The following is a 20,400-nucleotide window of genomic DNA, read 5'->3' on the forward strand; positions in this document are numbered from 1 at the left end:
GGAGACACCCAGGAAAATTGAGTAACTCCCTGAGATGGCCAAAGTCACCACTTTAAAGACCTTTTCCACCTAAAGACAAAAGAGAAATGTTGGGGGTCAGGGGAGGCCAGTTATAGGACACTGCTAGAAAAAGCACAGTAAACAAACGTAAGGTTGTTGTGCAGATTTAAGACTGTACCTTCTCCACTGATAAGAGTTTCTACAGATTTAGTCATTTTCCTCTCCTGGTACAGAGAGGAAGACAAGGGCACAAATGATGTTTCTTTTATAAATGTAAGTGTCTGTTACAAAAGGGTAACCTACTTACTTTTCAGAGCTTCTCCTGTGTCCTGTTTCCTAAAAATAGGCAGCCTAAAATAATTTTATGTCAAAGAGGAACATTCTGGGGTGGCACATTCTGCTCCCCTTCAAAATAGACCAAAAACGTTCAGACGATGGTGGCAGGGAGGTCAGTAGGTATAAAGGAAGTCCTCCTAGAGGAGGTAGCCTTTGAAATTGAATATGAAAATTAATACAGAATAATTTTTCAAATAAAAGTGGGGGGATAAATTATTTTAGATGAAATGAAAGCAGTGAGAGAAGGCGTGGAATTTGGAAAGCTTATAGAACTTTCCGGTTCATGACACTTAGTATCTCAGTATTTTTTTCACATTGACAAAAACAAAAACACAAAAGCAAAAACAAAAAAACTTGACAGTGTGAAAATAAAGGAAACCTCATTTAAAATGGAGTCGGGGGGGGCTCCTGGGTGGCTCAGTTGGTTAAGCGTCCGACTTTGGCTCAAGTTGTGATCTCACAGTTTGTGAATTCCAGCCCCGTGTTGGGGTCTGTGCTGATGGCTCAGAGGCTGGAGCCTGCTTCGGATTCTGTGTCTCCTTTTCTCTCTGCCCCTCCCCCACTTGTGCTCTGTCTCTCTCTGTCTCTCAAAAATAAATAAATGTAAATAAATAAATAAAATAAAATAAAATAAAATAAAATAAAATAAAATAAAATGGAGTCAGAAATCCCTGAAGGGCAAGGTCTGATGAACCACTCAATGCAGCCTGCACAACCAGCAGAAAGAAAGAAGGTAAGAATTACCTTGAAAATGGAAGACATTTTTCACACAGGAATTTCATTCCCTGCTTTTAAGAAAAAGAAGGAAGATCCTTCCCTGGCCCAGCAACAACACACCAAGCACCGCTCACAGTCAATGAGAAACCATCACAACCTCAAACACTTGTTCCTCTCCAATAAACTTTTGTTCAAAACAACCCTCCCGAATTTCCTCTTTTCCTGTATAAAAGAAGACCCTCTCCTTTGTTATTCATGTTTGCCTAGTGTTCACTCAGAGTTTGCTTGCCCCAAATTGCAATTCCTCTGCCATTTGGTAGTAAAATAACTGGCTATTTTGTTTTTAATACTGACAACAGATACATTTATTAAGTAGTTTAAATCCAAACAAATTATAGTAGTAGTTCATATGTACGGTATGCAACAAATACCAATGTATTTTCCTTGCATATTTAAAAGACCTGACAGTGCCTCTAAGTGTTTATTGCTGTGCCTCATGGTTCAAAGTTTGGGAACCAAGATTATAGTATATTTGGTTATAGTGTATTCCAGAAATGGCAAAGAAGTTTTCTTACATTGTGAGCTACATGCAAGACTAAAATTTTAATAAAAGCAGAGCTTACATCGTCCAGCCTGTCTATGGGCTAGCGTGGGAATGTGGGAATAAATCCAGAAATAAGAGGAAATAAAAAATTTTTGGATATCTAATTCAAAATCCTAAACAAAGATGAAGAGATTCAGTTCATTACATAGAGCTTCTGTACTCCCCATCCCCTCTTTTTTCTCTTAATCTTTCATGGTAAATCTTCCCCACTCTCTCTGAACTCCAGTCTGCCTCCAACACTCTCCACATTCTGAACTGCAGAAAATCCTGGAATTGGTTGGCAAAGCCATAGAAGAGAGAAGAGGTATAGCAGAATAATTATAAATAAAAATTATAGTCTTTTACTGCAGAAGTGGATAAAATAGGATTATTGTGTACATGTTAATAAATTTTGTCTCAGTCACACAGCCCCCATCTCATGAGTTCCATTTTTAATGACCCCATCTGGACATTCTATATATGGTCTAATCCCATCCCTTTTTCCATACTTAATGGGGTGCTTCTGGAGGTTCTTACTTGCTCTAAAATATTTCCTTATTACAAATCTAATTGCAGAGGAATGTGGGAGGAAGGGGAGCAGAATTTAACACCCCAAAATATGACTCTTTGGTATAAGGATTATTTTAGGTTCACTGTTTCTTTCTTAAATTAAAAAATATATATATATTTGAGAGAGAGAGAGAGAGCATGCATGTAAGTGGGGGGAGGGGGCACAGGGACAAAGAGAGAGAGAGGGGGCAGGGGGAGAAAGAGAATCCAAAACAAGCTCCACAGTCAGTGTGGAGCCTGAGATGGGGCTCAATTCCATGGCTGTGAGATCATGACCTGAGCAAAAATCAAGAGTCAGAGGATCAACCAACCGAGCCATCCAGGTGCACCTTAGGCTTGTTATTATTATTTTTTTTAAAGTTTATTTATTTATTTTGAGGGAGGGTGGGGGGGGCATGGAGGAGGAGAAGAGAGAGATGAAGAGAGATTTCCAAGCAGACTCTGTCCTATGAGTGGCGAGCCTGACTTGGGCCTCAAACTCATGACCCATGAGAACAACCTGAGCTGAAACCAAGACTCAGCCACTTAACCAACTGGGGCTGCCCTAGAACCCCTAGGCTCATTATTTTTACAAAACCATAGACAGGAGAAGCTCTGAAAATCCTGAAATACCAATTAAGAAGAGTAAAAGTTACCCTTTTGCTAAAGACATTTACATTTATAAGGGAAATTTCCATTTCTAAGAGTGTCTCCCACACTGTATACAGAAGAGGAGGATGATCAAATCTGTAGAAACTCTTATCAATGCAGAAGGCACAGTCTTAATTCTACATAAGAACCATACCCGTATTTATTGTGCTTTTCCTAGTAATCTCCTTTAACTGGCCTTTGCCTACTCCCAATGCCTTTCTTCTATCTTTAGCTAGAGATGGTATTTAAGATCATGGCTTGGACCATTTTAGGGAGTTACTTAATTGTGTATACAGGAATATACATGTTATTAAACTTGTTTGTTTTTCTCTGGTTAATCTGTGTTTTACTATGGCTGGTGGGTGGGGGGGTGGATCTCAGCCAAGAACCTAGAAGGGTAGAGGTAAAATTATTCTTCTTCCCTCTAGGGGCATTCTGAAAGACATATTCCTCAATGTTAGAGTTCAAAAGCATTTTCTCTACTGTCTATCTTCTTAGCTGAGTGAGAAGAATTGTGTATATTCTGAGTTCTTTTCCTCATAAGGGCAGATTTCCATAAGATACTCCTTGAGGTCACAAGTAAGGAAATGCTAAGTCCTCTTAAAGTTTTCAGCTATCTAGGGAAACACATTGGATTTGGCCAACACTAGCAATTGTTTTTTAAGGACCAGAACACAAGAGCACAATGGTTAAGAGGAGCCCATTACCCCTCTTTGTCACACTGGAACCAAATGAGTGAGAAAAGCCTCTTACTTTAGCTCTTGATTTGCTTGGGAAGGGTGGGAAAAGGGAGGAGGGGAGTTCTCTTGAACGGTAAGGGAAAATATACTTAATCCTAGTCACCAGGACTTTTCTTGTTGGACTATAATTGAAACATATATTGTCACTTTCAACTACCCAAACTATCAGTGAGGTGAACCTCAGCTCCAATATTTACCTTGTTCGTGGAGCAGCATCATGATAGTCATTCTCTATTCTTTTGTCCTTTTTAACTTCAACAATGGCAGGAATTCAGAGTTGACTGAGGGTATATAGTAATGCCAAGGCTGACACTAAGTGACTCATGAACTAGTCTGGTTCAGTTATTTTTATTAGCTAAACCATGCTTCTTTATCTCTGGGAGGGAAATATACTGCTGTAGAGGTCATTTTTCATTTTTTATCACAGATATGTCAATTACATGGTTATTATTTAAACATAATAACTTCATCTCCTGACCAATTGTCATATGCTTTTGGTAGGGCAGTGAAACACTCCTCCAAAAAAAGGATTATCTTACTGGAGTTACAGCAGATTTTCTCACATGCCTAGTCTCTGTAACTCTCTTACAAAAACCTATTCATTGTCTCCTCACCCTATAAAAGCGACCTCTGGCCCACCAGTGGTAAGAATCTCCCACTATTTTTCTAGTACAATTCTTCAAAATTTGAATCACGAAAGATCCCAAAAGCCAATGGCAAAGATGAACCCCCCAGAAGGCAATGGGAAGTTTAAAAACAGGGAGTTCAAATTCTTTTTAGGTGTGAAGGTGAGGAAGGAGAATGGGAATGTTCTGTAACTCACAATGGGAAGTAAAGCTCATATGCTACTCAGGCTGGTGGCTGGAAGGAAGACCTTGGATACTAGGCCCAAGAGCTTTCTGCAAATAATAACACATTAATTATCATTACTCTTTTTGAGTTTGAGAAAACAAATGAATCAGATGGAGATTTGCTTCAGGATGAAATGTCGAAGATGGAACAAAACATTTGTCAGGCTTGAGTTAAAGTCAACAACTAGGCTAATAACACACCGCCAGGCCTAGAGTGATAAAGGCTTGAACTTGGCTGGTGGCAGTGAGAATTAAAACAAAGGGGGAAAATAAAAATAATAAAAGTCTGTACAGAGATAAACTCAAGAGAACATGGTGACTTGGATATAGCAACTGGAAAGTCGGAGAAAGGAGTTAATTCAGTTTTAAGATTTTATGTATCCGTGGCCAACAATATATATCTTACTAAAATATAGAGGGGAATCTGGAAGATAGACTAGTCCTCGCCTGAAGACATTGCTTCCCCTAATGCTCACAAGTACTACTCATATTGCTGGGCCCTTAATGATTGATCCTAATTGATCTTTATTGTCACTTCCAGACCATATCACCTCCCCCCCTTCCTACAGTCCTCAGTTTTGAATCTCAGGTCAGCACACCGTGTCACCTACGTCTTCTCCTTGTTACGGAGAAGAAATTTATGAAGATGTTATCTTTTGGTTTACCAGGGCTCTCTCTAACATTCCTCATGCCATAATTCCAGATGACTTTCATAGATTTAATGGTATTTAACACTGATACAAAGTTTATTACTACATGCCAGGCAATGTTTTATGTGCTCTACGTATATTAACTCATTTAAATCTTAACAACAATCCCATAAAGTAGATAACTACAATCATCACCTCGATTATACAGACAGGAAACTGAGGCACAGGAAAATTAAGTAAATTATACAGGTAGAAGTCTAGTTGATTTGAGTTCTGGCATTAAAGCTCTGAAGCTCATGCTCTTTTTTACTCTGATGTATTAGCGGGTAGATGATTTGTCAGATCTTGACCTTCTCTCCTCCAACAATCTACTTTTGACCCAACTACAGCTGTTCACTACTCTGGTCACAACTTAGACACTCTCCATAATTTTAAATATCCTTAATTTCATTTTCAAATATTTCACTCCAATTGTCACCTCCCAACATGCTAGCTCCAAATTAGAACCAAATAAAACAATTCTTTGACCCTGCTCTGACATAGCATTCATTAATCCTACCAGCTTTTTATTATTCCTTACTCCACCATGCCTTACTTTTCTCATTTTACAACTTAAGATTTAGACTCAATCCTTAATCCCTCTTTCGCATGCATACTCAATTCTTTTGACCCTTATATTTGTTCAGCCAAACTATAGTTCTGGTTTAATTCAACCCTCAATCTAAACATCTAAGTTTATTTTATTTATTTTGAGGGATAGAGAGAGCACAGGCAGGGTTGAAGCAGAGAGAGGGAAGGAGACAGAATCCCAAGCAGGCTCTGCACTGTCAGCGCAGAGCCCAATGCAGGGCTCGAACATGCAAACCGTGAGATCGTGACCTGAGCTGAAATCGAGAGTAGTATGCTTAACCTACTGAGCCACTCAGGTGCTCCAACCGCTAATCTAATCCTAGCCAACATCCACATGGTTGGAACAAGGCTAAGAAAAGAACATACAACCAGACTCCCAGTTTTCATGTTAAACTCATGCCAAGAACCTGAATGTTATTTGACGGCCATGTTATATCTTCCCAGAACATTTGCTCTGCTAGCCTCCCAAACCAGTGGCTTGCAAAGTTTGGTCCGCAGTCTCCTATAAATCCCCATGATCCTTTCAGGGGGCGTCTGTGAAATCAAAGCTATTTTCATAATAGCACTTACATGTCATTTGCCTATTTCACTGTGTTGACATTAGCTCCAAAGGTGCAAAAGCAACAGAGGGTAAAATTTGTTGGTGTCTTAGCACAGTCAAGGTACTGGCACAGACCTACAGTAGAAGCCACAAGCTAGCACTTGAGGTTAAAAAAATGTCAGTTCCATTTAAGAATGTCCTAGAGGAAGCAGTAAAAATATTAATATCAAATTTCAACCCCTCCATGTATGTCTTTTGAATGACACATAAGGAATTTCTGCTGCCTACTAATGTACAAAAGTTGCTTCTAGAAAAACTACTTGTGCTTTTTTTCTTGAAATACCATTTTTATTTGAAAGAAAAACTGACAGACAGATTATTGCAATGCCTAACTGGGTATCTGGCAGACAGTTTCCTACAAATGAAGAAAGTGAGTCATTTCAAGGAAAACAACTAACCCAATTTGTTGCCAGTGATCAATTTTGAGCTTTCAAATGAAAATTTTGATTATGGACACTTTGTGTTTGCCACTTTGTGCTTTCTAATACTTAAGTATTATTGTTGTTTTTTAATTAAACGAGCATGATATAAATGAAAATATTTTAAAATATTGTATAATAAAATATGTGAACATGTGGAATATTTACATAACTCAGTGAGCCAATATTTTCCAAATGACCAAAACATGATGCTATAAAATCATGCATGAATAAAAAACCCAAACAAAGCTCAAGACAGACCAATGAATTTCACTGCAACAGTGCAGAATGTTTATTGATATGGCTTATTGCAGCTAACCTTTAAAAGACTGCAGTTCATTGAGCTATATAGTGACAAAGCTATATACAGTTTGTTGTGGTAGAGTGACAAAGAAGATCTATTATCATCTAAAAAGTGATTTCTCCCTTTCCCAATCACATATCTGTGGGAGGCCAAACAAATACAACTGCTTATGACCCCTTCATCTCTGTGACATACAGAGCAAAACATACAGTTCAGCAAATCGTACTCTACCATTGTTTTTTGCAGGGAGTTCTCTCCCCCCTCCCCAATCTATTTTATGTTCCCACTGGGTTGTTTGTTTGTTTGTTTGTTTGTTTTTTAAAGTTTGTACTTGCTGGTGCAGATGTCTCTTCTCCCTTTACATAGCCATAGTCTCCCTGCTTTCTCTTCTTAGTCTCAACAGAGGGACTAGAGTGATCTTGTAAAATACACAAATCAGATTATGTCATGCTTCCACTTTAATCTTTCAGTGTTTCCCAACTCATTTGTTCTAAAAGTTCTAGTCTTTAGCATGACTTAGATGTCACAAACACAGAGTCTGATTCCCTGTTAACTTTCTGACTTCTGATTTCCCCTTTGTTCGCCAGACAGCCGGTGCACTGACGTCCTTATTTATTTATTTATTTATTTATTTATTTATTAACACATTAGGCAGGCTTCAGGATTTTGCATTTGCTCGACCCTCTGCCTTCAGTGCTCCTCCTCCATATTTCCACATGGCTGCTTATCTCACACTTTCAGGACTTTACTCAGATACAACCTCAGCAAGGAAGGACATGACTACCCCTTCTGAAATTGTAACTCCATCTATCCTATTGTTTACTATTCTCATTCACAGATCTATTTCTTTCCTATAACATTTACTAACATCTAGTGTACTATAGAGCCTCTATTTTTACTTTCTATTATAACTTTCACTATTCTAGGATGCAAACCCTGTGAAGGTAGAGATTTTTCATTATTTTGTACACTGCTCTAACCCATTACCTAGAACAGAGCCTGGCAAGGAATGGGACTCAATAACTTTGTATTAATTGGATGAACTGAATAAATGAGTGTCTATAGTATAAAGGCACTGTGCCAGACTCTAGAGACCAAAGGATGAACAAGACATAAGTTCTAACTAAAGAGTTTAAACAGAGTGAGGAAAGAGAGCGTATGGAGCATGTAGTAGGGAAATAATCAGATAATATTGGTTTCCTCCATGTAACTTTATTTGTTGGTGTTTCCCTTTAACACTTCAAATGGTTAACGCCCTCCTAAATAAAATCCAGTTCAACATCATATTGGGTTTTTTTTGTTTTGTTTTCATTTTTGTTTTTTGTTTTGTTTTGTTTTGTTTTAGGGGGCAGTGAATTTTAAGCAGGCTCCACGCTCAGTGTGGAACCCAGTATGGGTTCAATCCCATGACCCTGGGATCGTGACCTGAGCCGAAATCAAGAACTGGACACTCAACCATCTAAGCCACCCAAGTGTTCCTCAGCATAACGTTTTTTATGGTAAAGAACTCCATAACTATATTACCAAGAACACTTTAATCATGTCTGATATATAGAATCATGTTGCTATAGAGAATATGGAAATTATTTTCAATAGAGTTATTTAAAGGGGAGTGAACTGACATTAGCATTATTTCAAGTAGACCTATAATGATATAAAGCAGCTATTTGAGGCAGAAAATGAAGAACAAAACCTTCAGTATCCACCAGCCTGGCCCAAATCAATGAAATGTTCCTATTTGGAAACATAACTTGGTTGACACATTTAATCTTTCTAACACATTACTCAAAATTATGTGTGAATTATATATGTAAAGCATAAATGATTTGGCTTAAGAATTTAAAATGCCATCCTCCTTTTTTTAAATGCAAAATGCTAACTGTGGGAACTAAACTAGTTATAATGGCATAGTACATGCTAAAGTGAGGCTGCCTTATATATAATAAGGGTCTGGGGGAACTATGTCTGCATGTCATAGTGAAAAAAAATCATGTATTTTACTAAACTCTTCTGTACGATAATAAAAGAGATTGCTAAATACCGAAATGCATACGGATCAATCCAGGCAAATAGATGCTAGAGAAAGTGTCAGAGGAACAAAATAAACTGGCATATTTTCATTCTTGGCTAAATGTCTGCAGAGAATGATAAACAAATTGTAAGAAAGTTATTAGTGATTTAGGGGCACCTGGGTGGCTCAGTTGTTTGAGCATCTCACTGTTGATTTCTGCCAAGGTCATGATCCCAGGGTCATGGGATTGAGCCCCACATAGGGAGCCACGCTGAGCATGGAGCCTGCTTAAGATTCTCTCTCTCTCTCTCTCTCTCTCTCTCTCTCTCTTTCACTCTGTCCCTCCCCGACTCTCACACGCTCTCTCTCTCTCTCAAATAAAAAAATAATAATAATAAAAAAGAAAGCTATTAGTGACTTTTTATTTCCTTTTATTCACATTACCTAATTCAGGATGGGAAAATTCTTATAACTTTTATATTTTTAATCCTTGTTTTACTTCAATATTTTAATTGGACTGTTTCTTTATCAGTTCTCACTTCTGAATCCTTTTAAATTTAAATTTCTAATATATGTAAGTGAGTTAAGTATTAAGTTTATTATTTGGTTTCGCCTTTGGAAAAACCATTCTGAGTCTTAAATTTAGATGTGTTTGACGTGTTTTGGTTTACATTTCTAATCAAGAAGGTTGAAGTTCTGCTGTTCATAATCTTTTACTTCTTTCCAATTACAAAAATATCTCCTGTGACAGAACTATTCCAGGAAAAAAAAAAAAAGAGAAGAAAGTATCTCCTATTCCATGAAATAGTTTGATTTTTAGGGAAGGGATAGAAATAAGAATTACCAGGGGGACCGGACATCTCTTCCAATTGACAGTTCCCATCGTGCCCATTGATATTTGGAGGTTGCTGTATTGTTATTATGAATGGAGTGATTTTGACAGATTTTCTCTCATAAGAATATATGTTTGATAGTTATATATGACTTCAGTGCTATAGTAAATAAATATTGTAATATAAAAAGCACACATTTATATTCAAATAAATCGACTACTGCCCAAATCTCACATTTTGGTGTCCTTGTACATGCCAGCAGCTCTGATAGGACCTCTACTCCTACTTCCCTCACACCCTGTCTATCCCTTGTTTTTATTTTTTTTTTCCCATTGAAGCCACAAGGGTGGCTTTGTTAGTAAAGTACTGGAGTCCCTTACAGAATGTAGGGCTGCTAGGCCTGGAAGCAAGAATGAGAAAGTCTTCAGTAAGCCAGTCGTACTTCCTCTTTATTTCTTATCTCTGCTTCTCTCTGGGTCTTTTATCGACCTTCCCAGCCTGGCTTTTTTGGCTTCCACATATAGATAACGGACTACAGCAGACCTGAATTTACATCCCTCGGTTCAAGTTACACCCTTATAGACTGATGAAGTCCAAATTCCTAATTCCTAGGAGAGAACATCTGGAGCAGTTTGGGTCAGGGGGTTATTTATGGTCTAGTCAATTGTGGCCAGCAGAGAGGATCTAATAATAACAATATGCCTGTCAAGGGCAAATCCCTGGTGGAAGGTGTGGTGAAGGGAAGGGCAATTCTCAGAATATATGGTAACCTTTTACTTGGCTAACATCCTATGAAACCATCAAGGCCTAATTTTGGTGTCATCTTTTCTGGTTAAATCTTTCCATCCTTATCACTATTCCCATATCTGGGGATAAATTCCCAGAATTTAGTGCCACTAATCCAGCACCCATCTTGTCTCCTTCACCCACCGTACAGATACTTTGCCTTTTGACTTTATTATCTCTAATCCTGTTTTGTATGGTTCTATGGCAAGCCCTTTGGAAATGTTTGTTGAATAAATATACCAACGAATGAAAAAAGATTCATACCTGACCAGCAGTTATTTCCTTGTTTCCCCAGTACCCACAGCAGGCTTTCCTAACAACAACAAAATAAATGACTTGGAAATATATAGATTGTAAGATTTTTAAAAACAGTGGAATCTATCCTCTTTCTTTAAAAAAAATATTGAGATACAACTCATATACGATACAATCTGCCCACTTACAGTGTACAGTTCAATGTGCAGAGCTGTGTCAGTTACCACAAATTTAGAACACTGTCATCAGTCCCTGAAGAAACCCTCTCCTCACCAGCAGTAACTCTCCATTTGCCCTCCTTCTCTCAGCCCTACATAATCACCAATCTACTTTCAGCCTCTACTGACTTGTTTATTTTTGAACTTTCCTACAAGCAGAATCATACCTCACATAATCTTTTGTGACCGCTTTTCATGTTATGCAATGTTTTCAAAGTTCATCCATGTCTGTATCATGTATCAGAAATTCATTCCTTTTTATGACTTAACACTTTACTATTATATGGATATACCATCTTTTATTTATCCATGCATCATTTGATGGACCTTTGGGTGGTCTCCACCTTCGGCTATTGTGAATAATGCTGTTATGAATGTCCTTGTGTTTTATTTCTCTTTGGTACTGACATAGCTAGAGGTGGAATTGCTGGATCATATGGAAACTTCATGCTTAACATTTTGAAAACTACCAGCCTGCCTAAAGGCTACCCCAGTTTATGAAAAGAGCTGAAGAGACATACGTCCAAAGAAGGAAGATAAATCTCCAATAAGCACATGAAAAATACTCAGTGTCATCCTTAGAGAAATACAAATAAAAACCACAATGAAATATCCCTTCATGTGCACTAGGGTGGTAGCATAATATTCAGTCTATACTGTACCATGCTTTTTAGTTTTTACACACACACATACAAATATTTATTTTCAAGTGTGGAGAACACACTTGCTATACTTAAAAAGTAACTGCAAGCAAGATAGCAGATTTGACTACATTAAAAATTATATATGACGGGAAACGGTGCAGACATTTTAGAAATCAACAAAACATTTGTGGCAAATATGTTTTGCTTTTATCATTTAATAATTTATCTTGAGAATTATTCTTTATTATTTTTGCTCTATTCTTTGTAATGGCTATAGGATATTCTCTTTTAAGGGCGCCCCATAAAATAGTTCACTGGAATTTCAATACCATTTTATGACTCGTTTAGTTGGTCCAGATGTTCTACAAATATTTTAAGATGGTTTCTATACATTCATCTTCTATTCAGTCCTGTCGAGATATTTTGTTTTTTTACCTTGCATTTTTTTAATTAAATTAGTTATTATCCGAAAGCACTAGTATTCAATAATGCAAACACAAAATGTTAATTGAGGTATTACCACAGGTTGTTTCTACTTTGGCTCAATGAGAACAGACTGACATATCCCTTACAATAGTAGGGGGAAAAAAAATTTTTTTCTTTGATTTTCCAAAACCAAAGAATATAGGTCACTTTTTTGGGGGAGGGGGAGATTTTTTAAAAAGTTCCTGAAAATAATAAGTTCACATATATAATTTAGAAGTTTGGACTCTGTGTGTGTGCGTGTTTGAAAATTTGTTCTTTTCCATTTATTTAGAAATGCATTCACTTATTTATTTAGGAAATACATATTCTAACTCAAGTTATTGATTTATGAAACACCTTCCCAGTCACCTATGGACTCATCGACTCATTAGGTGGATCTTACTGAACAGGCAACATTTTTGACTTAATCAGTATCTAGGACTCATAGCCTATCTTCATGACCATAGAGATTTGCGCTTTTAAAAGGTTAAGATATACCGACCGTTTGCTTGTTTCTATATCCTTCTATAAACTCAACACACAAGAACAATTGGCCATCTATCACAAACAGAACACTATAGACATTACTCAAAGAGATTACTTAAGAGGGAGAACTGGAGAAGACGGTGGGTAGAATCCTAAGAAACAATGAATGACTATGAATGATTGTGTTTATGAAAAGCTGTGTAAGAGATTGAAAAGCACAGGAAACTCAGAGAGGATTGTTTCAAGCAATTCCATCTGGCCCAGTCTCCAGGTCATTGGAAATCACTGCCTTTCCCCCTAAATACCTGCCACATTGCCTCTCACATGCCTAATCCTTCCAGTCAATACGCACCTCTCCACATTCTTTCCAGTCCCCCAGTAATGTAAAATCAACCCATCTTGAGTTTCATTACCTCTGTGCACTGCTGGGAGACTGGATAATTAATGTTTTCAAGAAATTTGAACTACTGGGTTAACGATATGCCAGATAATACTTTTATTGTAACAACTGCACACTCTCAAAGGAGCATTAGTGTCAGAATTCAGGTCCCTCAGCAGGATCCCTTGGCAGGGGGGCATATCTTGACCTCTTTCAAATTGGACTGAGTGATAAGTTACTTTGCCATAGTCTGCTCAAATTTTACATAATCTCTAGCTGTCTTCACATTGAAGATCTTTCTCATAAATTTATGTTGAGTTAAGGTCTCTGCTAATACAAAGATGTTACAATCTGACATTTATAGTTTGCAGATTTCCCCATGTTTACTATCTCAATGCAGTGATTCGTAGTTGCAAATCCCTTTTTTATTCTTTAAATGGGATCTCAAATACATGAAAGAGCTTTTTAATTTACGGTTAGGGCAGAAGAATTGTTGCATTCTTCAGACGAGGCCGTGTTGCCTTGACGTTTACATTATTTTTTCATTTCTTAACGCTAAAATATAATTATATCAATGTTATAGTTCATGTATCTCATATTAAATGACTAATTTCTCTTGTAGATTTTCTGTTTTAAGAAAAAATTAAAAATTATTCATCATTAAGATGAGATTATCAAGTATAATTCTAAGATATGACCAGGGAATTATTCAGTCTTCTCTTAATCTGATTATCTCTTCAGAGTCCTCCCAAATTACTTGCAGGTTCTGGCAAATTTTGTCACTTTATATATATTTCCCGTTTCAGAGATTTCTTCTTGAAAATTATATTTAATCTCAAATAGCTTTAATCTCAAATAAGCAGCATAAAAATAGACTGTGAATCTCGTAGAATATATTCATCTAATAGGCAGTGGTGAAACATTCTCATGAGCTAATGTAAATATTTTGTCTCTTTAGAGCTACCCCTCAAGCTGAAGTTGGAGACGGATAAGGCTGTTTCATGAAATTTTGTCTTGGCTTTTAGTCAAATCTGATTGACTTTTTCCCTAACATCATATTTTTCCACTAATTTCCATAGCCTTGAAAATTCACTGGTCAAAGTATAAATATATTACAACAAGTATTTTGGTACTACACAGATAGTTTCAGAATGCTACAAAGATGTTAATATAAATTTCTAAGAGTAGAGTGGAAAGTAAATCTCTCTCTCTCACTCCCTTTCTGAATTTGCCTTTAGAATGGTTACAATGATTTTTTCTATGAGAAATTGAGTACATACTTTTTTTTTTATTTTCACAACAATCCTATTTATCACTAAATCACAGATATTTTTATTATAGTTAAAATTTCTTAGTATTTTAAATGACATAATAATGTACTTTGTGATATAAGCAAAATAATACACTAAAAGAATGCATGTATGTGTCATTTGTAAATATATTCTCCCATTCCATCTGATGCCTTTTAGTTTTGCTGATGGCTTCCTTCACTGTGCAGAAGATTTTATCTTGATGAAGTCCCAAAAGTTCATTTTTGGTTTTGTTTCCCTGGCCTCTGGAGACATGTCAAGTAAGAAGTTACTGTGACCGAGGTCAAAGAGGTTGTTGCTGGTTTTCTCCTCTAGGATTTTGATGGCTTCCTGTCTTACATTTAGGTATTTCATCCATTTTGAGTTTATTTTTGTGTATGGTGTAAGAAAGTGGTCCAGGCTCATTCTTCTGCATGTTGCTGTCCAGTTTTCCCAACACCGCTTGCTGAAAAGACCGTCTTTATTCCACTGGATATTCTTTCCTGTTTTGTCAAAGATTAGTTGGTGATACCTTTGAGGGTCCATTTCTGGGTTCTCTGTTCTGTTCCATTGATCTATGTGCCTGTTTTTGTGCCAGTACCTTACTGTCTTGATGATTACAGCTTTGTAATACAGCTTAAAGTCCAGAGTTGTGATGTGTCCAGATAGAGGGTTAGTATCCAAAATCTATAAAGACTTCTCAAAATCAACATCCAAAAAAACAAATATTCCAGTGAAGAATTGGGCAAAATAAGGGATAGACATTTTTCCATAGAAGACATCTAGATGGCTAATAGGCACATGAAAAATGCTCAACATCACTCATTATCAGGGAAATACAAATCAAACCTATAATGAGATACCACCTCACACCTGTCAGAATGGCTAAAACGAACAACTCAGGCAACAACAGATGTTGGTGAAGATGCAGAGAAAGAGGAACCCTTTTGCACTGCTGGTAGGAATGCAAACTGGTGCAGCCACACTGGAAATCAGTATGGAGGTTCCTCAAAAAAATAAAAAAATAGAACTACCCTATGACCCAGCAATTGCGCTAGTAGATATTTACCCAAAGGATAAAGGATATAGGAGTGCTGTTTCAAAGGAGCACGTGCATCCCAATGTTTAGAGCACCACTATCAACAATAGCCAATGTATGGAAAGAACCCAAGTGTCCACTGATGGATGAATGCATAAAGAATATGTAATATATATATATATAATACATTATATATTATACAATATATATAATGTATAATTATAATGATGTATAATGTAATAATGTATATATAATATATAATGTATACATTATATATATTGTATAATATATAATGTATACATTATATACATATATATTATATACATATACATATATACATATATACATGTATACCTATATATACATGTATACATGTATACATATACATATATGTATACATGTATACATGTATATATATTATATACAAATACATACATACATATACATATATACATATATACATATATACATATATACATATACATATATACATATACATATATACATGTATACTAGTATACATATACATATATACATATATACATGTATACATATACATATATACATATACATATATATGTACATACATATATATACATATATATACATTATATATATTGTATATTATACATTATATATTATACAATATATATAATGTATAATTATAATGATGTATAATGTAATAATGTATATATGATATTTATAATGTATAATATATATACATTATATATTATACATTATATATACATTATATATTGTATATATATTATACATTATATATTATACAATATATATAATGTATAATTATAATGATGTATAATGTAATAACGTATATATAATATTTGTAATGTATAATATATATACATTATATATTATACAACATATATACATTATATATAGTATAATATATTATACAATATATATACATTATATATTGTATAATATATTATACATTATATATTATACAATATATATAATGTATATATATTACACGTATATATGTATATATATTATATACTATAAGAAGATGTATATATATATATATATATATACATAAAATGGAGTATTACTCAGTGATCGAAAAGAATGTAATCTTGTCATTTGCAACAACGTGGATGGAACTAGAGTGTATTACGCTAAGCAAAATAAGTCAGTCAGAGAAAGACAAATATCATATGATTCCACTCATATGTGGAATTTAAGATACAAAACAGATGAACATATGGGAAGGGAAGCACAAATAAGATAAAAACAGAGAGGGAGACAAACCATAAGAGACCCCTAAATACAGAGAACAAATTGAGGGTTGCTGGCAGGGTGTTGGGTGGGGGATGGGCTAAAGGGGCCAGGGGCATTAAGTAAGACACTTGCTGGGATGAGCACTGGGTGTTATAAGTAAGGGATGAATCAGTAAATTCTAATCCTGAAATCATTATTACACCATGTGTTAACTGACTTGGATTTAAATTTAAAACAAAAAAAGAATGCATGTATGTGCAATGAACATCCCTCCCACATCCCCATCTCCTCTCATACCCAGGTGTAACGCATGTGGAAAACCCACTGTGACAGTCTTCCAACACCTTTCTCCTTATTGACTAAATGTAGGTAGGCATAAATACATATCTAGACAGGTATTTTATTACCTGGGTTTTAAAACTAATACATAATTATACTACATATTTTACTCTGCACTTGCTTAGTTTTAATTAACAATATGTCATGGATATTCCTACAGTTCCATATAAGCATCTACTATATTACACAAAGGCTCAAGGAACTCAGAAGGATAAGGGGCAAAGACTATGAATAGAAAATACAAAGAAAAAAAACAAGTGAATATCTGAAGTGCTGATTAACATGAAAAATTTCAAACTTGCTGGTAATAAGGGAAATGAGAAAATATCGGCAAATTAAGTTAGGACGCTTGTCACAGATGAAGATGTAGAAAAAAAGAGTAAAGAGTTACATTCCTTTAAAGATGATGTGGCGATATCCATTGAATAAATCTACTTGCAAAATAATCTATTAGTTATCTACCTATCAATCTACCTATCATCTATCTATCATCTATTCATCTTTTTTTTTTTTTTTTTTACCTTTTAACCCAGCAATCCTACTCATTGCCTAACTTCTATACGGAATAGAATAGTCTATTTTATGGAATAGTCCATAAAAATGAAAGCACTAGTATTCAAAAGATAGGCACAAGATATTCGTGGGAGGTGTTACCATAGGTCATAGGAGTCATGTTGGTTGAGAGGGATGGAGAAGGGAAAAGATACAGTCAACTGACAGAAAAATAAAAGACTACTACAAAGAGGAAATGTGTTATGATCCTATTTATGTCAGGTTATTTTATATGTACATGTTCATCTTCATTAGTACCCTAGGACAAAAGTTAAGTTCCATATCAACCTGTTATTTCATATTATCCAGGATAACACTATCTTAGATATTTTGGTAAAATGTCATATTTTAACTATTTGAAAACAATTACAGTAAAAATGATTCCCTGACTGTGTCTCTTTGCACATAACACCAGGTACGCAAGTTTTCCAAGGTTCACAATCGGTGTATTTCCAGAGTATTTTCATTTGAGGTAATGAGGCCTATCTTTTAGAGCTATTAAATGAGGAATTGAAATAAGTCCATAGTTTACAGGCATATCTAGTGTTATTGCACTTTGCACATACTATGTTTTTTATATATTGAAAGTTCGCAGTAACCCCGTGTAGAGCAAGTCTATCTGCACCTTTCTCCAACAGCATTTGCTTCCTTTGTGTCTCTGTGTCACATTTGGGTATTTCTCACAATATGTCAAAATTTTTCATTTTTATTATGTTTGTTATGGTGATCTGGGATCAGTGATCTTTGATGTTATTACTGTGATTGTTTGAGGGCGCCATGAACCGTACCCATATGATGGCGTACCTAATCAATAAACATTGTGCATATTCTGACTACTCCACCGACTGGCCATTCCCCCATCTCTCTCGCTCGCCTTGGGCCTCCCTCTTCCCTGAGATACAACAATATTGAAATTAGGCCAGTTAACAACCTTAAATGGCCTCTGAGTATTCAAGCGAAAGGAAGAGTCGCATGTCCCTCACTGTAAATCAAAAGCTAGAAATGATTAAGCTCAACGAGGAAGCCATGTCAAAAAACACAGGCTAAAAGCTAGGCCTCTTGCACCAGACAGTGAACTGCTTTGTGAATGCAAACGTAAGGTTCTTGAAAGAAATTCAAAGTGCACCTCTGGTGAACACACAAATAATAAGAAAGTGAAACAGACTTAGTGCTGATATAGAGGCAATCTTAGTGGTATGGGAAGATCAAACCAGCCACCACATTCCCTTAGGCCAAAGCCTAATCCAGAGGAAGTCTCTAACTCTCTGGAACTCTATGAAGGCTGAGGGAGGTAAGGAAGCCATGGAGCAAAAGTTTGAAGCTGGCAGAGGTTCATGAGGTTTAAGGAAAGAAGTCGTCTCCACAACATAAAAGTGTACGGGGAAGCAGCATGTGTTAATGTAGAAGCTGCGGCAAAGTCACCCAGGAGATCTAGCTAAGATCATTAATGAAGGTGGCTATGCTAAACAAGAGGTTTTTAATGTAGAAGAAACGATCTTCCATCGGAAGCAGATGCCATCTAGTTCTTTCCTAGCTGGAGAGAAGTCACTTGTTTTCAAAACTTCAAAGGACAGGTTCACTTTCTTTTTTTTTAGGAGCTAACATAGCTGGTGACTTTAAGTTAAAGGCACCGCTCATTTAGCATTCAAAAAATCCTAGAGCCCTTAAGAATTAGGTGAAATCTATTTTGCCTGTGCTCTATAAATGGGAAAGCAAAGCCCAGATGACAGCACATCTTTTACAACATAGTTTACTATCTATTTGAAGCTCACTGTTGGGATCTACTGCTAAGAAAAAAAGATTCCTTTCAAAATGTTACTTCTCATGCATGTGAAGCATGCATGTCACCCAAAAGCTCTGATGAGATGTACAAGATTAATGTTTTCATGCCTGCTAACACAACAACCATTTTGAAGCCCATGGATCAAGGAGTCATTCTGACATTTGAGTAGTATCATTGAAGAAATACATTTCATAAGGTTATAGCTACCATAGGTAGTGGTTCCTCTGATGGACCCAGGCAAAATCCATTGAAAACCTTCTGGAAGGGATTTACCATTCTAGATGCCATTAAGAACACACGTGATTCATGGGGAAGATGTCAAAATATCAACATAAACAGGAGTTTGGAAGAAGGTGATTCCCATCCATACAGATGACTTGAGGGATTCAAGACTTCAGTGGAGGAAGTAACTTCAGATGGGGTAGAAATAGCAAGAGAACTAGAATTAGAAGTGGAGCCTGAAGATGGGACTGAATTGTTGCAACCTCATGATAAAACCTGAGCAGATGATGAGTTGCTTCTGTGAATGAGGAAAGGAAGTAGTTTCTTGAGATGGAATCTATTCCTGGTGAAGATACCTTGAAGAATGTTGAAATGACAACAAAGGAGTTAGAAGATTACAGACATTTAGCGGATAAAGTAACAGCAGGATTTGTCAATTAATATGGCAAACCTCATTGTTGCCTTATTTTAAGAAATTGCCACAGTCACCCCAACTTTTAGCCACCACAACCCTGATCAGTCAGAAGCCATCAACATCAAGGCAAGAGCCTCCACCAGCAAAACAGATTATGACTCCCTGAAAAGTCAGATGATGAATAGCATTTTTTAGCAAGAGTATTTTTTAAGGTATGTACATTGCTTTTTTAGACACAATGCTATTACAGACTTAATAAACTATAGTATAATGTAAACATAACTTTTATATTCACTGGGAAACCAAAAAATCATTTAACTTGCTTAATTGCAGTATTCACTATATTGTGGTGGTCTGGAACTGAAACTTTGGTATCTCTGAGATATGCCTTACATTGTGTTGTTGCATACCATA

Source organism: Prionailurus viverrinus, chromosome A2, assembly GCF_022837055.1.
Source record: "Prionailurus viverrinus isolate Anna chromosome A2, UM_Priviv_1.0, whole genome shotgun sequence".
Lineage (NCBI taxonomy): Eukaryota > Metazoa > Chordata > Mammalia > Carnivora > Felidae > Prionailurus > Prionailurus viverrinus.